Source organism: Octopus sinensis, linkage group LG10 (assembly GCF_006345805.1).
Source record: "Octopus sinensis linkage group LG10, ASM634580v1, whole genome shotgun sequence".
Lineage (NCBI taxonomy): Eukaryota > Metazoa > Mollusca > Cephalopoda > Octopoda > Octopodidae > Octopus > Octopus sinensis.
The window spans coordinates 62,389,764-62,398,114 of record NC_043006.1 but is presented as its reverse complement, the minus strand read 5'-3'; the positions used below and the strand labels follow the sequence as shown (position 1 = coordinate 62,398,114).

The window sequence follows — 8,351 nt, the reverse complement described above, 5'->3', positions numbered from 1 at the left end:
AACTTAGAGTAAGGCATGAAAAAAAATGAAATTGTGGAAAAATTAAATAAAATGTTTTTTAAAAAATAATATTACCATAGTTTTCAAATGCAAGATAATTTTTTCTTTTTTTCTTTCTGTCTCTACCTGTCTTTTTTACTCATGTGCGTCCAGGGTTGTAGGCATCCTGTAATAGGGGATTTATACGAATTATTGTTGTTGATTGTTTAAGCAACAGTAGTAGTTGAGAAAGGTGGCGGCGGAAAAGAAGAAAAAGAAAACGAATAATAATAATAAGAGAAGGAATAACAAATCTGCAGGATTGGTATGACAGTAGGAGGACGTTGGTGGAATCCTCTTAAATGGTCGAGTGACATAAAAGTGACACGTTGTGGTTGTAAAAGTAGTGAAGAGAATTGTTCTGAATAAATTCATGAGTATTCACTGTTCTGAGTATATCGTTTTTAATATTTGCGTGGGTATTATTCTAAGCCCTTTGTAATTATAGTGTTATTTGTGGTAGACGCATTGAAAAACAGGGTCAACGTATAACAGCGAAATGCAACTTCGCATGTGCTTCGGAGAACCTGATATATGTATTAACTTGTTCTGGATGCTGAACGCTACACATAGGCCAACCCAAAAGCAGTCTAAGTCAAAGGACGGCTCTATATAGAGAGAAGATCAAAATTCGGAAATACAGAAAAATGGCATTCAGCGAAGGCATCGACATTTGTGCCAGTAGCAAACAAACTAGCTTCAGAATGTTTCTTCTCTATCAATTCAAGGAGGATGCACGCTGTAGTCAGCGCATTAGTAAAGAGTCATATTTTATCACAAAATATAAACCCCTTTGAATGCGTCGACCACAAATGACACTATTACAAGGGTCTTAGAAAAATACCACCGCAGATATTAAAAACGATGTATTCAGAACAGTCACTACTCATGAATTTATTCAGAACAATTCTAATCACTACTATTATAAACACAGCGGGTTACGTTTACGTGACTTGACAATTTAAGAGGATTCCACCACCATCCTGCTACTGTCATGCCATTCCCATATCTTCTTCTTCTTCGCCGCCGCCGCTGCATCCTTTCCCAACTACTACTGCTGCTTAAACAATCAAAAACAAAAATCCATATCGAACTACTACTACCGGTTACCAACTACCCAGGTCTCACATGAGTAAAAAAGAAAGACAGAGACAGACAGAAAATAGGAAAAATGTCCCCTGCATTTGAAAACTATGGAAATACTGAAAAAAAATTCATTTAATTTTTCCACAATTTAATTGCTGTTCACGTTTTACTCTAGGTTGAAAAAGTCGCTCAGACTGAAACCGGTACTAAAATGTTCTTAATGATAAAATTATTCTACCATTTTCTACCTTATCTTATTTTCCTTATACATATCAACTTGTGTGTTTCTTTTCAAACTTCTACACACACACACACACACACACACATACACACACGTGTGTGTGTGCGTTAATGTACCAGTGAGGAAACCACCTTATGGCAAGTGATGCATTTATGGTTGAAGTTTACTGAGTTACATTTGTGTGTTGTTTAACTTTACACCTATTCAAGCATATTTATAGTCAGAAACATTCCAACCACGACACTGTCATTTTATGGTACACTGGCATCTTATGGTACGTCTATAAATGCGTTTATCTAATGTACATTTACCTGGTTAACTTAACTGATCTTTCTAACAGGTCACCAACTCCATCGTTGCATTACATATTTTAGCGTTCAGCAAAACAAAAATCAGTCCTATCAGCGCCGTTTTAAACTGCATAAATTTACAAATAATTATAGAAGATAATAAATTGTAAAATAACCATTATATGCTAGATATAACAATCAGTTCTGTGTGTTTTAGTGGGAAGTTCAATAGTCGATGTTAGATCAGATGAAAGTTTGTCGCCATAGAGCGCATAGGTTTTTTCAAATTAATCGGATCATATCTTTCACTTGCATCTCAGTAAAAACGTAAGAAGTCTATTACAATGAGAAATTTTAAAGAAATATTACATGGTAAAATAATTGTCTTTGATTGCTTTCGGTATATAATGTTGCAAGCGATTGTTAGCAAAACAAACTTATACATGTTAAAAAAGCGTTTCAATTTAATATATTTGTGATGGTTGAAATGCATTGAATAGAGGCAGTAACTTGATACAGTATTATCTAATACTAAATATTTGGATGCTGTTCCGGATTTATAATATGATTTATAAACTGCAAAATTGAATAGCTTACTTCGGGTGGGGAAGAAAGTGTTGAAGATCACCCGGATGTTCACTAAGGAAATATAGATCGTGTTCAGCACGTGGTCCTAGATTACAGATGATTGACTATAAACCCAATGCTATTAAGATATGCCGTACGAATGTTGAGAATATTCTGCACAATGAACTTCACATGACACAGATTGCATCTCGATAGGTACCTCGTCTTCTGATATCCGATCAAATGCGTGCCAGGTTGATCGCATCACAGGATAATCTGATATTGAGGCAGATGGAGTTGTTTTCCTTGAACGCTCCTTTAGCCAGGATGAATGCTGGCTTCATGACTTTGAGCCAGAGAAAAGGAGCAAGTCCATGCAGTGAAAGCACTCTTACTCATCTGTTTCGAAGAGATCATTTCATCTGCAGGAACATGATGCCCTCAGCATTTTGGGCTCGAAAAGGCATTGTATGTATTAACTATCTGCAAAGGGTGACACAATTAATGGAAAGTAGTAGCATAACATGTTGAGGTAGTTACGAAAGGCTATCAAGACCAAACATCCAGGAAAACTAAGGAAAGGGGTCTCGTTTCATCAGAACTCTTCTCCAGCACACAAATCCTTGGTCTCAATGACTTCTCTACTTTGAACTCGCTTATCATTGTCCCTATTCTCTTGTTTTGCCCTCATCTCCTCCTGAAGACGAAAAAGCATTTGGCTGGAAAACAATATCGTTGTGATGGCGATTTGATATCTACTACTGATGACTCTTTTGGCTAGCAGGATGGTTCCAGACACTACAATACCGATGAAATTAGAGTGTAGACAGTAAGGGGAACTATATAATGAAAAAATCTCATTAGGTCACATTCCGTGAGAGTATCTTCGATGTCCTATGAACTTTTCATCTCGCCAAAGTGTGTATATTTATACCCCACAAAATCACCGATCTGTATAACACGTCCATCTGAAAGGTCACCATGTACAGATAACAATTGTATAGGTAAGCTATAAGTTTAGAAATGTAGTCTATAGTATACGGTATACGGTGCATAAACAGGAAAACAGCATTCTTTAAGGAGACAGGACGTAACTTAGGTGAGCAGATAGGTGAAATCTGAGGGAGCACACGGAGAAGAAAAGCTCATCAATGCTCTACCAATATGCTCAATTAGAAATGAATGCTCGGTTAATAACATATATGTTAAGAGATTATCAACACACAATAAACACGATGCTTCAACAGATTCTAGACGCCACACACACATTAATGAATAGACCGAGCTCAACAGAATACACGAATGGAATAATAACATCATTCCATGCCACAGCATGCAATCTGACGTCGATACACAAAATAAAAGAAGGAAAAATAACATAGGTACAAACAGTGTAATACATAAAAGTTTACACACACACACAAACATACAATACACAAACAGGCTGAAGAGGGAATAAGAAAACTATAAATAAACGAATAAAAATACGCTATATGTAAACAAACGTATGTCTGGTTTTGAAGCGCTGAAATGTATTGTAGTACAAGTAGAAAGATATATTTTTCAATGCGTAAATACTGATAGAACAGAGTATATACGATAAAATCCTGTTCTATCAGAATAGAAATGACTAAAGAAAAGAAAACGGTACAAACAGTGTAGTAAGGAAACACATATAGACACACACAAAATAAACATATTAAACATACAGACACGCCCTCACAGACACACACACGCACACACATATACATACACGCACGTACTCACACACATGTACATACACAGAAATACAGACGCAAACGCGTGCACAGGTAAGAATATACACTACGGAAAGACAGAAGGGAGTAAACACAACAGGAGGTAACATGTGGGACTCCCATTGTGAAACTGTTCGGTAAGATCGGCCTTAATAGAAGCGCAAAGGTGGCTGTGTGGTAAGTAGCTTGGTTACCAACCACATGGATTTGGTTCAGTCCCACTGCGTAGTACCTTGGACAAGTGTCTTCTACTACAGCCTCGGGCCGACCAAAGACTTGTAAGTGGATTTGGTAGACGGAGACTGAAAAAAGCCCTTCATATGACTGCACTGCAATGAGTGAAACTATTAAAAGTTAGAAGTTTCCGAGTAAACTTCAAATAACAATGTTACACAAATATAGTGATTTTACCCTCTGAAAGCAAATAAAAACCTTCTAAAGGATATAAAGAAAATGTGTTCCGTGTTAATTTCGAATGATAAACTGAACAAATTAGATTTGCAGTCCAACAGGGCGGCAGGCATTAATCAATCGCGTTTGTTATTAAGGCAACTGATTGGACAGTAGTAGGGAATGATTTAGTTTAAAAACAGTAAATTCAGATAGTCATTCTCTTGTTCGTACGCCGGTATAAATATCCTGAAGCACGTATCTATGATCCAGAATTTCTCGCAGTCAGAATGCAGGCAAAAAAAATGCGAATATTGCTTTCCTAACATTTTGAACTTCAGATTTGTTCTCCCCAAATATGATATGGCTCTTACGTTTATAGCCTCAGCCGTGTCTCTGAAATTTATTAAGTCCCACTGTTATCTTTTTTCCTTTTCGCCCTAACTCATATCAAATTGACTATCTTCACAGCAAAAGCTTTGTTAAAATGCTATATTTAACGTGCTAAGGAAGTAACCAAACAAAAAATTATTTTGCGTCTAGCATATAAAACGGGGAAGCATTGATTATCTACAATACTGGAAGAGATGCAGATGTTTACGACTGTATATTGACTTGGTTAGATTATTTTTAAAGTGATATTGATACTTTTACTTTTAGTGGTGAATTGCATGACATATTATCTTATACGTAAGTGAGACAAGTTGCCACTTTAGAACACTTGAGGTAAGCAATTCAAGTACATTCATTATAACAGAGAAACAACATAATTTTGTCCTTTCCATAAGTGCCTTGTTGGTAATGGTACTAAATCTAGTGAAAGATTATAGTTCTACATGTACAATCGATATGATTTGAAATGATTTAATGAAACTTGCTGGAGAATTTGTTTTTAAAGCCAAGACAAACGATTCTACAACACAATGACAATGAAGTAAAAGACCTGTTGGCATCGTATTAGAAATACATATCTATATATTTAATTTTAAACAGATTGAGAAATTTTAGATATTAGAAATCCTTGATTACAATTAATATCTTATTTAGAAATATTGTCAACGAGACATGAGCGGTGGTAGAGCGATAGAGTGGTTGTGTAAAGTCAACATAACGTGACAGTCCCGTAGAGGGAATTACACCACTGCTATAAAGCCCTAGGAAGCATCGACTCTTCCTCTCGGCTTTGACACATTTCCTGTGTCCTTATATTTGCAAACGGGAGGCAAGCACCCCCACCAGCTAGAACTAGCAACCTGGATACATGCATGTTTCTGGGTCTTACCCGTCGTCAGTCCATGGTGGCGTATCCTCCCTAGCGGTGATACTTACCAAGCCTTTGCAAATATATCTATTTACAGTGAAATTTGTTCACTAGTCACCGTAATTAGAAATATTGAATTTTATACAACCACTCAATTAATATCTTCTTAATTTTGAACAAAGTAAATAGTTCAATGTGGTTTCTTTTAAATTATATATATATATTCATGTAAGTAGGTTTTAATATATCAAAAGTTCGAAATGTTTTGGAGTTTGGATTACCTCTCAGTGAAAGTGTGGGGATGAGTTTGAGTGATACAGAAAGAGAGAGAAGTAAAAAGAGCTGTGTGTGAGAGAAATAAAGCATAGAGTGCGAGAGAAAAAATGATATAAGTAAAAGATTTCATAAAATGAGGAAAAAAATTGAAAATAACAAAAGAAAAAAAAACAGAATTAAAAGAAATGCTTCTAAACTTAAATTGGTGAAGATGTTTTAATGTTATAGTAAAACGATAACATGTAGCTGTAATATAGCCGAAAAACAGTGAACGAGATATGTTGCGGTATCCGATAAGTTCAAGTATAGTTTGCATGTACTGAAAATCACTGTGTTTTGGCATTGAGGCATTTTTAATTTCAGGCAAATTATCAATCAGGTTTGTAGCAGTTAAAAAAAAATATAAAAAGCAAAGAAGCAAGAATATTTCTATTACTGAGGAGATTAAATAAGTTCCTTTATTTTCTGGAACATCAAATATTTCCATAAGAGCTTTTTAATGAAAGGTGCTGACAATCTTGAGTTATAAAGTAATGTAAGATGATAAATTCCTGTTACTTTAAATTCAAACTGGCTTAATTCTAATGTCATAGTTCAGCTATTGTTTTATTTCTATTATTTAAAACATTCACATGATGATGCATTTCTACACGGTTACTGGTGACAACCTGTTGATTGCAGAGAGTTTCGAAGTAAATGGCAAATCTAAGATTACAATGAGCTCATTTTTACTAATTGTATCCTGAGTGTTCGAATATCTGTAGTCAACTATTGTAGATTCTTTTCCATCGAGCCGTACGAAACAGAATATTAGGTTCGAGTCTTTCATTGTTTTATGTTTTTAATATTTATCAAATACTGAGAACAATTGCACATATATGGATATCTGTGATTTTATGTGTATATGTGTGGAAGTATCTTTGTACACATTTAAGTGCATAATATGGTGTAATTATGTAAAATCACATATATAAGCATATAAACACATATACAGATATACACACACATATGTGTGTGAGCGTGTTTGTGTGTATAGAGATGGCTCTTTATATATATATATATATATATATATATATATATATATATATATATATATATATATGTGTGTGTGTGTGTGTGTGTGTATTGTGTGCATATGGATGTGTGCAATACTCATTTATATACCCGTGTGTACACAGATATATTGACTAAAGCCCTAAATATATTTGTATAGTCATGCTTATAATCTACAAGGAATGAAAAGAAAGGTATATGTGATTTTGCGTGTGAATTCATGGCTGAATTGTATATGTTTATATTCCGGTAAAAATAAGCTTACAGTTATTATAAACACAGCCAAAGTATGCAAGCGACACAGACGCGGCAACGCACACAGAAACGAAAATGCCCTGTAGTATAGATCCTATCTATAGAAGTTTTCAAAAACGTTATTTAGACGAATCTAAAAAAAAATCTTTATATGCAATGTGCACACGAATAAGAAAAAGAAAGCAGAGAAGAAAATGCAGTTAGTGCATCCATGTATATGCGTCAGTAGACATCTTCCTTAGTTAGTCAGAAGCCCCCAACGTATAGAAACACTGATACTGCATATTTAACACTTTCTTGGAATCTGGTTGGAATATGAAATTAACGGTGTATTAGCAATGTACCATTTCTTTATATGTTATATTTTTGGATAAAAATTCTAGGGATTATGATTTACAATACGGATAGTAACACAACTGGTGTCTCCATATCGACCTGATGTTTTATATATTTTGGTATGTATACGAATATATCGGCTTGCATGTTTATATATGTGTTAATATAAAGTTGTTTATATATGTGTTGATATAAAGTTGTTTACGTCTGGTTATAGATCTGTATAGTACATTCCAAGTACTTAATGTTATGTATACGCATATGAGTTTGTGTGTGTATGGGCGCATGAGTGGCATTTGTTACAGTGTTCAATGCGTTTTAGAAAATATAGTCATTTTGTTAACTACTTCTACACTATATTATGTGTCAATCTGAAGTAATAGGGCAATCAGTGGCCACGTTTATAAACCTCCTTTACCAACTATGCATGCCCAAACGTTGACTATACTGCAGTATTTGTAGAAATCACTAGTCTGAATAAACGCCGCATCTAAAGTTGAAAGCAGTCAGTCACGCCTTGTAACTTTATTTCCTTAATCAGTACTCACTGTAATATTTTCGATTGGGTTATAAACCACCTGGTACTTAAATATTTTCAGGATTATATTACTCCTTGCTTCACTCAAAGACAAAATGACAAGACATTTTAATGTATGTATGTATGCATTTATAGATAGATAGATGTATAGATAGATAGGTAAACAGATAGATATCGAAAGCAATGTTTATCTTGGTAGGTTTTGAATGCAGAGCGCAGAAACGAATACTGAAAAGCATTCTAGCTGACGCTCTAATGAAAC

General features: G+C 34.8%; 1 long non-coding RNA gene across 1 annotated transcript in view; it reads left to right on the top strand.

The window, feature by feature from the left end:
- The window catches only part of LOC118764980, an 18,433-nt gene extending 14,622 nt beyond the window's left edge, over nucleotides 1-3,811 (top strand). Inside the window, exon 3 of the long non-coding RNA XR_005000820.1 lies at nucleotides 3,747-3,811. This is a non-coding gene — a long non-coding RNA (uncharacterized LOC118764980). The remainder of the gene's footprint in view (nucleotides 1-3,746) is intronic.
- Nucleotides 3,812-8,351: the final 4,540 nt, after the last annotated feature.